Source organism: Pleurodeles waltl, chromosome 3_1, assembly GCF_031143425.1.
Source record: "Pleurodeles waltl isolate 20211129_DDA chromosome 3_1, aPleWal1.hap1.20221129, whole genome shotgun sequence".
Lineage (NCBI taxonomy): Eukaryota > Metazoa > Chordata > Amphibia > Caudata > Salamandridae > Pleurodeles > Pleurodeles waltl.
In genome coordinates, this window is record NC_090440.1 from 373,106,938 (window position 1) to 373,122,616 (window position 15,679).

A 15,679-nucleotide genomic window follows, 5' to 3' on the forward strand; every position below is an offset into this window, starting at 1 on the left:
TTTATACATTAAACAGGCTAGGTCTACAAATTTGTGCAGGTGTCTTTGATTTTTAGGTCTTAGCCTCAGCCCCAATAAACAGGACTTAGGATCTACTGTCAATGCAAGCCCCGTTATTTCGGAGATCTCCTGTATCACCTCTGTCCAGGCTTTTTGTATATGAGGACACTCCCATACCATGTGATAGAAGTGTGCTAACGGCGCTTTACATCTGGGGCATGCCGGTTCAGATTCGGGGAACATTCGCTTTAACCTGGCAGGGGACAAGTAGGTTTGATGTGTAAAGTTGAACTGGGTGTACCTGAATCTGGGATTCCTAGACACGCCCTGAGCGTGGTACAGGGCTTTCGGCCAATCGGATTGTAGGATCGGGTCAGGGAGGACGGCATTCCATCTCTCCCGGGCTTTCTCCGCATGTGGCTCGGGGGGTTTATTGAGGACTTTATACAGGCTTGATATTATTTTTATTTGAGCATTGTATTGTAGAAGATGATGAATTACCGGGGAGGTCTCTGGTTCCGAGGTGTTTGCCCACCACGTTTTTTTAATTGCGTGGCATATAGCGTGGTATGTCAGGAATTGGCCTGGCTTCACCTCCGTGAGGGCGTGCAGGGCCTCGAATGACATTAATTTACCATCTTCGAAGCAGTCGCCTACTGTCTGCACGCCTGCCTCTATCCAAGCCAGCGGCGCCTGCGTGCCGGGTGCATTCCACCCCGGGAGGTGGACCAGTGGGATGTGTGGGGAGTAGGGAAGCTTATCGCCTCATCTTTGCACGTATTTAGCCCAACACGTATGCGCCACTGCTAACAGTGGGCTCACGGGCTCTGCCCTGGAGCGTTTGGATGACAGCCATTTTAGCAGGGGGGTCCCCTTCAACCAGGGCTCCAAGCACACGTACTCTACCAGCGTTGGTTTATGGAGCCAGTTCTGAACCCACTGCAGTTGTGCGGCCGCATAGTAGTATTCGAGATTGGGGGCTCCCAGACCACCCAGGTCCACTGGGCGCTGTAGTGTGGCCAGAGCCACGCGTGCTCTGCCTCCGCCCCAGATGAGCTGCAGCAGGGCTGTGTTTAAGTTGCCAAAGAAGCTTTTGGGGATGATTACTGGCAAAGCCGCAAAGTAGTATAACAGCCTGGGTAGAATTAGCATGTTCGCGATCGCCACCTTGCCTGGCGGCGAGAGCGGTAGTTTATTCCAAAATTGCATTGAGCCTTTTATGGAGGACAGTGCCCTCCCCAGGTTTCCATCTCTGAGATCTTCTGTGTCATGGTATACATTTATCCCTAGGTATTTGAACGTCTCCGGGCACCATTTTAGTCGCCCCAACGGAGGCGGGCCCGGTCTTTCGGGTGGCCACTTTACTAAAGGGAACGCACATGACTTTTCCCAGTTCACAACTAAGCCTGATAGACCCCCAAACTCGGCCAGTAAGGATATTACTAAGGGAGCAGCCTCACGGCTTTTCCGGATATATATTAGAGCATCATCTGCATATAGCGAGATCGTGTGGTGGAACCCGTTCCTGAGTATTCCCCAATCACGTTCCATGAGGCGCACTCTTGCCGCTAGTGGTTCCATTGCTAGAGCGAACAGTAGCGGGGATAGGGGGCAACCCTGTCTCGTGCCCCGGGAGATCGAGAAGCTGTCGGAAATCACTCCGCCCGTCTTCACCCTTGCTTGTGGGCTGGAGTACAATGTACGGATCCAGCGTATATAATTGGGGCCAATCCCCATGCAGGTCATAGTGGCCAGGAGGAAGTCCCACTCGAGGGTGTCGAATGCCTTTTCAATGTCTAGTGAGAGCACCATTTCATCATATGCGTCTGGGGGAGTGCCTCCTATTATGCTCAGTAGTCTGCGGATATTTAGGAAGGTGTTACGCCTTGGTATAAAGCCATTCTGGTCAGCGTGCACCAAGGTGTGCATAAGGGGAGCTAATCTATTTGCTAATATTTTGCCTAATATTTTGCAGTCTACGTTTAGAAGCGATAGTGGTCTGTAGGATTTAACATCAGTGGGGTCGCGACCCTGTTTGGGGAGCACCACTATCATAGCTTCTCTCTGGGAAGCAGGCAGGCATTCGTTAGTCCATGCTTCTACAAACACCTTCAACAGGTGAGACTTTAGGCAGGGTAAATAGGTGGTATAATATTCCGACGGGAGCCCATCTGTTCCAGGCGCTTTATTTCTGGGCATCTGTGCTAGGGCTAGTTCTATTTCACCCATTGTCATGGGGGCTTCAATTATTTCCCTGTCTGTTGGTGACAGCTGCGGCAGGAGAGAGCCAGAAAGGAAGGCCTCAAGTTGTGGAGCAGTGCATGAGGTGCGTTTAGTATATAAGTGTGAGTAGTAATCTCTAAACGCCTCGTTTATCTCAGTTTGTGTGGTGACCATTACTTGTGGACCCACACGTATGGCCCCTATTGGGGAATGCTGTCTGTCCTCTCGGAGCAGCCACGCTAGCATTCTGCTCGATCTATCCCCTTCTGTTTGAAGCCTCATTAGATGATAGTTATAATCGTGACAGCGGAGTTTGCTGTCGGCTTCGTTGTATTTTAAGCGCTTATCCTTTAAATCAGTGTGGGGGATTTCACCTAGCGCTGCTGCTGTTTCTGCTGTTCTGAGCTCCTTCTCTAGTTTGCCAATTTCCGCCTGCAAGGTGCGTCTAACTCCCCATGTGGAGGATATGCATACTCCTCGGACCACTACTTTGTGATCGTCCCACTCATTCGCCCGAGTTATTGCTGTCATGACGTTTGTCTCCCAGTACTGACTTATGGTAGATTTCAATGTTTCGGCGAATGCCTGATCTTGTAGCGCTTCCACTTGGAGCCGCCAAGTGGGAATCGCCTGGCGTGGCCTACCCCAATTCAGTGTTACTCTCAGTGGTGCATGATCCGACAGTGTCTTCGCTAGGTATTCTGACTCGCTGACTAGTGCTCCTATATCCCGGGTGCCCCATATTATATCTATTCTAGTATGGGTGTTATGTGGAACTGAGTAGAATGAGTATTCCCTCTGCTGTGGGTGCCCCAGACGCCATATGTCGTGCAAACCCATATCTCTTGCCCAAATCTGTAGGGGGCCGGGGGTTTTCCTATTTGCCTTCAAGCACACTTGAGTAGGGGATCTATCCAATGTTACGGTAGGTGTGCTATTGAAGTCCCCGCCCCAAAGGGCCGGTACCATTGGGTTGGACAGTAGAGTGGGTGTTAGGGTGTCCAGGAAACCCGCAGCCCCGCCATTTGGGGCGTATATACCGACTACTGCTAATTGTCTGCCATCCAGGCTGCCCTCCACTACCACATATCTGCCTCCTTGATCTATTTTATGTGCCGACAAGAGGAATGGAACTCCCGCTGCTATCCAGACCAGTACCCCTCTCACGAAGGCCGAGTACACAGTGCCTATCATTTGACCGCCCCATTTCGCGCGCAGCTCTCGTAAGTCCGCCTCGAGCATATGCGTCTCTTGCAGGATGGCTATGTGCACTCCTAGTCGCCTGAGGCGTGCGTATACTCTGGTCCGCTTGCTCAATGCTCCCAGGCCCCTTACATTCCATGTTACTATGATATACTGGGTTTTGTTATATCTCCCATTAGGCGCCATGCGGGGATTTAGGGATAATTCTCTATTCTTGAGCACCGACCCTTAGGGTTGGCCCATCTGGTCACTGCCCCTCTGACAGTGCTATTTGTGAAGAATAGCAGGTGCAGCTGTACGCTTTGTGTTTTGAGTGATTCCGGCGCGTGCATTTTTACTGAACTACTGACCCCACCCACCACAAATAAGTCCCCAACACTACTTACTACTTGTGTGAAACAACTGAACCCATAAACATTTGAAATAACCCTTATCCGATTGGATTTCCATAATGGAGTTATCATATCTACCTGATGTGGCTCTTATAAAGGGCTCACATCATTCTGCAGACTTAGGGCCTCATTCCGACCCGGACGGGCGGCGGACGCCGCCCGCCGGGCGGAAACCGCCCAAACACCGCCCCGCGGTCAGAAGACCGCGGGGGGCATTTCAACTTTCCCGCTGGGCTGGCGGGCGATCTGCAAAAGATCGCCCGCCGGCCCAGCGGGAAAGCGCCTTCCACGAGGATGCCGGCTCCGAATGGAGCCGGCGGAGTGGAAGGTGTGCGACGGGTGCTGTGGCACCCGTCGCGCTTTTCAGTGTCTGCTAAGCAGACACTGAAAAGCAATGTGGGGCCCTGTTAGGGGGCCCCTGCAGTGCCCATGCCATTGGCATGGGCACTGCAGGGGCCCCCAGGGGCCCCACGACACCCGTTCCCGCCAGCCAGGTTCTGGCGGTGTAAACCGCCAGAACCAGGCTGGCGGGAAGGGGGTCGGAATCCCCATGGTGGCGCAGCTTGCTGCGCCGCCATGGAGGATTCCCATGGGCAGCGGGAAACCGGCGGGAGACCGCTGGTTTCCCGTTTCTGACCGCGGCGTTACCGCCGCGGTCAGAATGCCCATTAATGCACCGCCAGCCTGTTGGCGGTGCATTCGCTGCCCTCGGCCCTGGCGGATTCAATCCGCCAGGGTCAGAATGAGGGCCTTAGTCTGCTAATAACATTGGGTTCCCCCGGGGTGTGGATCTATTCCGCCCTCCGCCCCAGAGCCACCCCCCCCCCCCACCCCCCATCAGGTAGCTTTACATTTATACCAAAGTTACTCGTTGTTGGCAGCGGGTGTCACCCGGGCCCCGGAGGCGCCCCCGATATCCCGGCATCTCCCCGAATGCAAATTGCGCTGGGGCCAGCGGGTCAGCGAAGTAGATGTGTGTGGCTAGAGTTCATCTGCTGACCTGGGGGTGACCCGCGGGCCACCCAATTCTCCTGTTATTGTGGATGTGGAGCTGGCCGTATCAGAGTCCGAGTTCATCTCAGGGGGCTTCCTAGCGGTCGCAAAATTGCTTTGTATATGTAAGGGCGTCTCTTTGAGCACTCTTGCTCTTTCTTCTGCTGCTTGCTGGTCGTCGGGTTGGCCCCTAGCCCGCCTCTTGGACCGCCTCTTTGTGACAGGGGTTTGCCAGTCCTCATCACCTTCCGCTTCTACCCGCGGGCGAGCGAGACCCTTGGCGTGCAGCCATGTCCAAGCATCCTCCGGGGTGGTAAATATGTGGATGCGGTCCTCCGCTACCACCCTTAGTTTCGCGGGAAATAGCAAGGCTTACTTTATGTTGTGTTCACGCAAGCGTTGTTTTATTTTAACATAGAAGTTGCGTTGATTTTGCACCTCCTGTGTGAAGTCCGGGTATGCATTGACAGTCGAATCCTCGTATTTAAATGGGCCTCTGTTGCGGAATTGTTGTAATATTGCGTCCCGGTCTCTGTGGTTTAGGAATCTAACGATCAGTGGTCTAGGCGGTTGGCCGGGGGCCGGGGGTCTGCCCGGAATTCTATACGCCCGCTCCACGGAGAAGAACTTGGATGGAACACCATTTAGCACCTCCTTGATGAGCCATTGCTCGAGGGGAATTTCCGATTCCGACTGCCGCATACTTTCTGGAAATCCCAGGAATCGTACGTTGTTGCGGCGCGCCTTGCTTTCCATTTCTTCCGACCTCCTCCTGAGCACTTTCATTTCTGCGTCTAAGCGCTGAATCTGTTTTAGGTTGCCCTGAGCCATTGGGGTTAGGACGGTGAGTTCTTCTTCGGCCGTTTTCACTCTTTCAGCTAGGTTTCGGTGGTCCACACGCAGAAGGTTCAGGTCTTGTGAAACAGCATCTATTCTGTTTTCCAGAGAGGATTTAGTGTCCATAATCGCCTGTAGTACTTTCTCAAACTGGGCAGAATGCGACATGAGGGTGTTTTCTAAAGACTGTAGGGACGGGTTGGACTGCTGGTCCTTGGGTGTCGCTCCAGGGGTATTGCGGTCCGAGTTCTTTGATGACTTGGCTCTGCCGGCCATTATAGCTGTCCAGGGATTACCTTGTGATGTGCTGAAACGCTCAGTTTAGTGCTGACAGCTTGGCGGACTGGGCTTTTGTCTGCTGCACTCGGTGTGCTTTTACCTCTTGGGGTGCAGGACTGACTTGTGGAGCCAAGTAGGAGCTTATTATTTACTTTAAATGGCCAGTGCGTGTGGCTGTGTGCTCTCTACGCGGTGCGGCGACCGTCGTATCTTCCACCGGTCTCAGCGTTGAGTCGCTCCTGGCCTGTTTGTAGTACCCCTATTGGGGGTGCTTGCTATTTGGGCAGTAATGGGGTGCCCATGCTCCCAGGAATTCCAACGGGGCCTGGCGGCAACAGTGCTCCCGGAGGGGAGAGGGGGCGCGACCGGAGGCGGGGCGCACACCAGGGCGGAACCGAGCAGGGGAGCGGACGTCTGGCCCTCAGGCGGGGGCCGCGTCGGCTCCCGTGAATGCTGGTGTAGGTCCACGGGGAACAGAGGACGGCCGATTTCCCGTCTGGCCCACGCTCTCTCGGTCCGGGCCAAACGCCAGTGTGGAGCCGACTGTCAAGGTGAGGTCTGTGGGCCACCCTGTGGTGCATTCTGGTCCTGGGCCACCTCCTGGGCTTAAGTGCTGCACGTCACCCTTTTAAGGACGCGAGTTGACCGTCGGAGTCATAGAGCGACCCCCTCGCGTATTTCCAGTGTCCCCCAGCAGGCCTCCTCCTCACCTCAGTGTGTTTTTCTGCTTCAGCGTTCCCGGCTCCCTCCACTGCTCGTATTCCGTGGTACACTTAGAACGCAGGTTGGGGTGTCCAGTCAGCTCAGCGCGGGGGCACCTTCTCCCAGCGTCGCTGCACGTTGCGTTGCAGCGCTGCAGTGTTGTGGTCCTGACTTGGGCTCCCGTCTTAGCCCCTCTCTGAATGATTTTGTTTTATTGTTTATTATTATTTATTTATTTTTTTCTCCACTATTCCAAATTTTTTTTTTTTTTTTTTTTTTTTTCCCCACCTATTTTTGTTATTATAGCGCCGAGCGCCACTTCCGATCCTCTGTACCCGCTGGTTAATCCTCAGTTAGCGGGGCACTGGCAGGCGGCCACGCCCTCAGCCCCCTGGCCCCCACAGCCTCTCGAACGATGCCGGGCGGGGCCGAGGTCAGATCTAGCGGCACCGCTCTGCTCCCTTGCAGCCGCGTCTAGATCGGGGTCCGCGACTCGCGACCCCCGGCCGTGCAAGCTGCTCACAGTGCCGCAGGCTCGCTCGGATCAGCGACCGGCCCCCGATCGACGCTCCGGGCGCCGCAGCCACGCCCGAGGCGGCGCACGGCCCTTGCTCGGTACTCCGGGCACAGCGGCCGCCCCCGAGGCAGTGACCGGCCCCTGCTCCGTACCTCGTCCCGCCCCGGGTATTCCTCCGCTCCCGGTGCGCCAATATGGGCCCGGGGGGTGCCCTTCAGGATGAATTAGGCGAGCCCTAGACGGAGCGCACGCTTCAGGCGTCCGTCTTGGCCGCCATCTTGGCTCCTCCCCCTCATCGGATTGGTTAGTTAACTTAACCAGTGCTAGCAGCCTGGACTCCTCGCCGGCTTCCAGCCTCCTATCATCCCCTGGGTTAGCTTCAGAGGCTGGTTCTGCTTTTGCAGACATGTTAAAACGTGTGTCGGAAGTGTTACATTTACAGATCCCTACTGTGCAATTGTCCACGGACCCTTTGCTTGATGTCTTACATCTTGACAAGACTTCTGTGGAGCTGGTCCACAAGATCTTTGTGATATCATTTTGGGAGTTTGGACCCAGCTAATATCTGGTCCCTCTGTGGAACGCTATATCTTGCATAGACACAGGCCAGCCCCGGAGGACCCGTCATGCCTCCGGCGGCATCCAACTACTCAAAGTTTTGTGATGCAAACTGCTTTGGCTGCACACAGTTTTACGCAAGTTCCCCCTGTTGCGCCGGTGCGAGGAGCCAGACAGCTGAATGCTTCTGGTAGGTGGATTTTCGCTTTGTCTCGTTCTGTCTTGCGTTCGACCAATATGTCCTGTGTCCTTGCTCGCTTCTCTCACGTGTTGTGGGACAAGGTGGATCTCATTTTGCCGTCTCTGCCTCACAAGGTTAGACAAACTCTGATGCCTTTTGTATGGGATGGTCAGCAGGCTGCCAAGCTTAGTGTTAGATGTGGTATGGATACCACAGATTCTATTGGAAGGATTAGGGGTTCTTCAGTAGCGCTGCGACAAAGGGCATTGTTACGTTCTTCCAATTTCTCAGAAGCAGTGCAAACATCTTTATTTGATATGCCTTTCAATGGCGACTCTCTTTTTGGCACTCAGCCTTATGCTGTTTTAGAGATGCTCATGGTGGGATTCAGTTGTAAGTCCTCTTCGTTTTATAGAGTCTTCTTCTGGTTTCGTTCATTGTTCATTTTATTTCCCTGTTGCACTTTTTTCCTACCGCCATTGCGGTGATGTGCTTCTTGATTCTAATGTGACACCAAGTGTGGTGTTCCTGCTCTTCACAGGTGCTTTTCTTCTTATCATATTCTAGCCCAAAGATTGGTGCTCCTGCGTTGCAGGTGTTCTGTTTATTACCCCACTATGGTTGACAGGTTTCATTATTATTTTTTGACACGGTCTGTGTCTTATACCTCTTAAGGGGGTTTTCTGTTGTGCTCTGCTGATAGGAGGTTCCCCTAAGAGATTAAGCTCCCTACAAGGTTCTGCCTTGTGTCAGAGTAATTTCCAGTCGCTGCTCTTCAGAGCAATTAAGGTGGGCTTTTGACTGTTCTTTTATAATGATCTATTCCCTACTGGGAACTTGCTCAGTGCTCCTTCTGGGAGTAGTGTAATAACCGTTATTTCACTCAGGGTTTTACTGCTGTTTTTTTACCAGTGTCCTTTTACATTGCTGTAGTGGGACTTGGTTTTTTGCCTCTTTTCCACGGTCTGACCTTCATTGAGGATGCTGGTACCTCTTCATTTTCACCTACCCCTCTTCTGGCTATTATGTGCTACAAGTGGGGAGCAAAATCGGTCGCCCTTATAGGCCACTACTTTTTCACCTTTGAATTGTTTTAGTTTATTCTCTTGTATGGCGTTGTACCACATTCATCTTCTCGCTCTTCTTCCTGGACATTTTTGTCCTCCTTCTGACCTTTGGGTCCAGTCATGGAGGCGGTCCCTTATATATGGAGGAATTTATGCATTGAATGCACTTTATGAAGGAATTTATTGAATATAAATAAAACAAAATTGAAAATTAAGGACGAGTCCGCTGTGCAGTGTGCCCGGGAGGTGGGACAGAAGTTAATGTGTGTGTGTGTGTGTGTATATATAATGACTGGCCTAAGTCACAGACCCTCACACTGAGAAGGGAGGGTTCTCTTCCGGGTGTGTCTGAAGACATTTCCCTCCTTACATTCTTTTCTATTTACCATATGTACTTCTTCCTTCTCAGAACGGAGCTATTCTTCAGTGGAAATACCTAATTCCTCATGGCTACACAATGGCAGAACAAAGGTTGTCTCCTGCCAATGGAACAACACTTGGCTATTCTTTTCACACTGTTAATATGCCTATTTCTTGTTTCCCCTGTCCTGCTCTTGTAGGTCTGGGGCATCATCCAATTTTGTATGAGTTTATGTTTTTACATTCTGTCCCATTAGGGTGTTTCTTTCCCTTCCTGGGATTCTTCCCCCTTCTGTGTGCCTCAGTCATCTTTTTGACCGCTATATTCAGGCATATTTTATGTAGGATTTCAGTCCTAGCAGTAGCTTCATCCTTTCAGTGCCAGCTGCAAGACGATACTCATATATGTCAGATATTTCCTCCTTCCTACCTCATATTGTTTTTATGTTTAGGACTGTTGTCCACAGATATAGCCATTCCCATTTGACCTTACAAACTTCTGCAGGACCGGTGTTGCGACCCCCCTTCTGAAGGTCAAGGTCTAATATATTTTATATTCTATTCTTGAGTCCACATATGAATCGCTTTCTTAGACGCTGGCTGTCCCTCTGGGATTCTGCCACTTTTCCTTCAGTCCTTTGTCCAGCAATAGTTTTTCTATATGCTGGATTTCATTGCTTTTGCCTTAACCTTCTGTGGTTGGCTTCTACTCACGTGGCCTTTGTATGCCTCGTGTTAGTCTTTTTCTTGCACTGCGAGGTTCCTGTTGATTTGTTATCAGTGGGTGATCTTGCCAACCTTTTTTTTTTGTTTTTTTTACTTTTAGTCCACTAGCAGTGATTTCCTTGTTTGGCTGGCTTTTCTTTCTTGAGGAGTGTACTTTTTTCTCTCCCCTCTTTTCTTTTACTCCTGTGCTGTTGCACAACTCTTTTCTTTCTATGTTCTCTATATATTATAAACATATAGGCATGTATACCTACGTCCCTTTTCTGCTTCATAGGTCTATCTTTCTATTTTTATATCGGCATCTGTGTTCACGTGACCCTGTACATAAATATAAATATCATATGCATGAGCCCATCCGTGTCATATCTCTGTGCCAATTGGTGTCTCTCCATGTATCTTCCAGACCTCATCTTTTAACCATTGTATGTCAGGTATATGGCACATCCTTCATGCCTTCTGTCGACTACCTCTAGGTGTCTCCAGTTCTGTTTCACCTCTCCTCAGGTTTTCCCCTTGGTGTTCCTGGGGATGGGCATTCAGTATTTTGGGATACTCGCCCTTTCTGCATAAAGCTTCCTGCTTCTTGTGGGCTTTGCCTATGCATTCTGATGGGAACAGCATATTTGCATCCCTTCTCTTTTGGTTACCCCTTGACCAGTGTACCATTCCTATTGTCTCAGTGACGCTTTTGCACCTTATTCCTTCAGCTTCTGTTTTGGAGTGCTTCATGTTATTTTCCTGTTGTTGTTCTCTACCAACAGATTCATTATCGTTACCATACACTCTGCACCCTGTGGCCTGTCATACTTTCTTACACTGTTATGTGAGTTGTCCACTCTCTTCAAGTGAGATAAATTCTTCTCCTCACCTTGTCTGGCTCTTGTCTGGTCTACTACTCCTTCAGTTGACCGGTTGTTTATCCCAAGACTTGGGTAGGATGTGTTCACAGACCCTCCTTCTAGGTAGATACTGCTTTGGTATTTAATTCTGAGGTAAGGAATCTGTGGCTAGTTGTCTTTATCAGATGAACAAGTTACTTACCTTTGGTAATGCCTTATCCGGTAGAGACATAGTGTAGCCGAAGATTCCTTACCGATCTACCGACCTCCCCGCTCTGCGAACTGTTTTATCTTATTTCAGCCTCGCTTTCTTGACATTCTTTTCCCATGCTTTTCAGTTTGGTAGTTGTCAAATTTACATCTACTGCTCTTGTCATACACTGTTTCATTGGCAGTTTCCATAGTGGCTTCTTGTTGTTGTGCAGTTTCTAGCCACAGAAGAAACTGGCGTCAGCACATCGGAGGAGGGACTATATGGACTCCGTTGATGTCATATTCTGAGGATGAGGTCGATACGGAGTTGCACAACGCCCTCTACTGACGCGCAGAGGTACTGCTGAAAATGTTTCCCGGATCCAGTCTGGTGTCTGGGGAGAATTCTAAGGTAAGGAATCTGCAGCTAGTCTATGTCGCTCCCAGATAAGGTGTTACTGAAGGTAAGTAACTTGTTCATCACGGACTTCCATGGTGGCCGGAACTCCAGAACTTAGGCATAATTGAAATATCTGGTCGATTGTGATGGTTTTCAAACAAAACCTGCTTTGAAATCTGATAGAATAAGCGCTCAGCCTGAGGCCTGGTTACAAAAGACGAAGAGGAGAGTGCCCCGAACCTCCAACACCTGCCACTCTCTGGGATGCACATTGGGGAGGACTGTCTCTGGGGGCCTAGAGGCTGTGCTACACGGAGGAGCGCCATCACTGTGTCCCACTGCTGCCTTCATCGACTGTCGCGCCTCTTGCGGCCTCCTACCCAGGGCCTGCCTGCTGCTGCATTAACTGCTTGCCACTCGCCGTTACCGACACCCTCCCGAACAGCGAGTCCAGGATATTCAGGCTATCACACCGATGTTTCAGCCTCTATCCTGGATTTCGATGGACAGACCCTGAGACTCAAGGCATCCTGCATCCTGCTAGTGACGTCTGCCTGCTGGCAAATGCGGGCTCTACAGATCCAGTGCATCTTGCTTAGAGGACTTTGTAGTTCTATAGATTATATTTTTGTTTCCAAATCATTGGTTCGATATTGGACTAGCATTGAAATACTCCTGAGTACTTTTAGGGATCACATTCCACTTCAGCTTAGCATTTCATCTGACAAATTACTCACACAGGTTTATGGTTATAGGGAAGGCAGAGAAGTTACCATAGAAGTGGCGGAGGTTATGTTGGAAAATAGTGCATTCTAGGATTAAAACTAAGCAGGTAGTCTGTGTTGCCACTCAACAGATTAGGAATTGCCTGCAAGAATCAAGCCTTAACTCCTCCATTATTTCATTTTATGATAATCTATCACTATCATTATTAGAACAAGCGCGCCATCGCTCTGGCCTGTTGTAATATATCTGTGGGCTTATAACCACGCCCACCGCACACCCATCACTTGTTCATGGTCTTGCCTTTCAATCCTTTGTTATCATTGGTAAATGCTTTACGTTTGTCACTCTTTGGGGCAGTTATGGACCATGACCCTATTACATGGATAATTTCACTTTTGCCCATATGTTTGAACACAAGCAAACTTCTTTCCTTTTGTGTCTCTCCTTCGTGCTCATGCTCATAGCGGCCGTGGCGCTTTGAATCGGCTCGCTTATGTCAACTGTTTTACTTTTCATTTTCAATTTAAGTGGCAAGAAAAGTCCAGTTAGGAATTTACAACGCTAATAGCTCTAACTTGTTCCTCTTTGCCAATACTTATGACTTTACAGCAGCTGATGCAACGTTATAGGCTTCAAGTGCAAAACACACTGGTTCATTCATTGTCTCGGAAAGGATAGCAACGAGCCAGCGAGCATGCTTTGATATAGACCTATAAAAATCCTCTTCCTGGGTGTCACCGTACTTCACAAAAGTGTGAGGCACCATTCAAAATGTGCAGAGGTAAAGGAGCCAACATTACAACTTGAGCAAGGAAACTATTGTGGTGCAGCCTTTCCTGTCTTGTGACCTATGACTAAATTTACATACCCATAATTCCGTGTCACTTCTGAGTCCTCCTGTTGTTTCTTTTTATGGCAAGTGTTTTATAAATGTCCAGGATTACAACAATCATTATAAAATTGTTGTATTTTAAAGGGTTTTCTAAGATGAAATCGGTAAACTAAATCATCCTGACAGTGTGTGGAATGCTGTTTCCTGGTGCCACAGACGGCGGCCCTGAAACGTATACTCTGGTTTCTCTTCAAATTGAGTAATTCTTTTGCCTTTTACTAAAGATTTCCGTGGAGAGGAAGATTAAAGAGTTTTGCTCAATTTTTATAAGCCCTGCCAAGTGCAGGGTTACCCCTATTCAGTAAACAAAAGTATAACTACGTAGTAGATAAATTGATTGCTTTCTGGTTCCTCAAGTGCCTTTTGTTATCTGTTGACATGCTTTTGGGGAATTATTCTGACAGATTGATTATGTGCTGGTTCCGTGCTTTTGGGGGGAGTGATTCTTACTGTGACTTGGTTAACCTATAGGCCCGTTACATGACACATAAGAAGGACGCATGCTGCACAAAAAAACCCATACCATCTGAAAGGATCCACTATCGTCTGGGAAGCAGCGATATATAACAACAGGTAAGGAAGGATCAGTTGGTAAATGAAACATGTAACTATATCCAATCTAGGTTTTATTTCTGAAAAGGGCTCTTGCTTCTCCTTTCCCATTGATTGTTGAGATTTTATTCAAATCCCCTCTGTGACTTAATTGTAAAGATGTGTTAAAGTATACATTTACGTGCGTGTGTGTGTGTGTGTGTGTGTGTGGTCTAACGGCCAACTTTGAAACTGGTGCAATGCTAAAAGTTTGTACTTACACAACATCTATTGTCTTTGTCTATGCTATTTTTTTTAGCCATGTACAGCAGCATGGCTGCTATGCAACATGGCTGAAAGTAAAAATAAAATAAAAAATGCTATAGCACGGTCAATGCTTGCTCCATCACAGCACTTTTTTATTTTATTTTATTTCATTGTGAACCATACTGCATAGCAGCCGCGCAGCTGTACAACATGGTAAAAAAGATTGACAAAACCAATAGGTCTCCCAGGTGAGAACTGTTGTCTTTATCAGTGCTTTGGGGAAAAAAGCCATGTGATGAGGCTAGCACTGGATGTATCTAACTTATTCATTAGGTCGAGCACGTTCATGGGCTTGCCTTTCAAAAATCCTTTGTTATCATTGGTAAATGCTTTGGCTATGACACTTTGAATCGTCTCGTTTATGTCAACTGTTTTACTTTTCATTTTCAGTTTATGTGGCAAGAAAAGTCCAGTTAGGAATTTACAGCACTAATAGCTCTAACTCAAGCAAACACGGGATCCCCTGCATTGCAAATGCTTGTTTTCTACTCTGTTTGTTTTTATGCGCAACACACCAGTGCAACAATGGTATGATTCTAACTATAATAAGGCTAATAGTAATACATAGGGTAGCCTCAAAAAGAATACACGGGAATATAAATGATATTATGGTTCATAGGTTGGCATATAGGCTGCCTTTAAGGTAGGAAATCTAGAATAAAATGACTGCTTGTTAGACCTGTCAGCCTTAGGGGAGTCTTCTCCCAAGCATTTTGCTTTACTCCTCCATTTTCGCTGATCTCGTATTTGTTGGCTGTGTACTTTACTGCTACTGTCCAGTACTAAAGTGCATGTGTTCACTCCCTAATACAGGGTAACATTTGCTTAAACTCACTTGGTCCATTGAATTTACTTTTCAGTCCCTAGTATTGGGGTGGTTCATGTACCCAGGACCTATAAATTAAATGCTTGTGGTAGGCCTGCAACACTGATTGTGCCACCCACTAACGTAGCCCTTTAAACATGTCCCAAGAAATCCATTGCAGCCTTTATTTCGTCCAGGCAAAATAAACCTTTTGCCCAGCCTAAACCTTCCTTTTTAATACATGTAAGTCATCCTACGATACGTCCTACACAGTCTAGAGGGCAGGGAGCTGTGTATTTACAAGGTTGGACATGTACTTTTAAGTTTCACATGTCGTGAAAGTGAAAAACTCAGAAATTTGTTTTGCCTCACTGCAAGCACTACCTCTCCCATATGATAACATTGGTAACTTTCAATTGGAAGCAAGTAGGAATGTTGAACTTGGTGTCAAAAGAATTATATTTTAAAACCCTTCTTAATGATAAAGTTGTTTTTATGACACAACTCTGAAAATGCCACAACCTTTTGGTGTCTGCAGCCTGTTTCTTGGGTCACATGACAAGGTGTAACTTACTGTTGATCTTTGTGTATTACTCCTAGACAGTGAGACAAAGAGGGAATAGGTTTTGGCAGGATGGTCTCTGACGTGTAGGGAGAATGGTCTGTCAGGAAATTCCAAACAGCTCTGGCAGGGGAAACGTCCAGAAACCTTTGCTTACTTGAAAGCTGGCACCAAGTATAAATATTAAACCCTCAGACCCAAACCTTCAATGCACATCTGCATCTATGGAAGACTCTGAAGGACTGCTGTACTTCTCTGCTGCAAGAAGGACTGCCACTCTGCTGCCTGAGTAAAGGACTGGAACGACATCTTGAACCTAGGAGCACCAGAGTGATTTGATTGCAAAAGCTAGTTGGCTGGTCTCCTG

General features: G+C 48.6%; 1 protein-coding gene and 1 non-coding gene across 4 annotated transcripts in view; both read left to right on the forward strand.

Moving 5' to 3' along the window:
• Nucleotides 1-15,679, forward strand: part of PDE8A (phosphodiesterase 8A) — a 2,216,737-nt gene that overhangs the window by 1,788,762 nt on the left and 412,296 nt on the right. The gene's annotated exons all lie outside the window — the stretch shown is intronic.
• LOC138286219 (U5 spliceosomal RNA) lies at nucleotides 13,262-13,377 on the forward strand. The gene has a single exon (XR_011201883.1). It is a non-coding gene; the product is annotated as a U5 spliceosomal RNA (small nuclear RNA).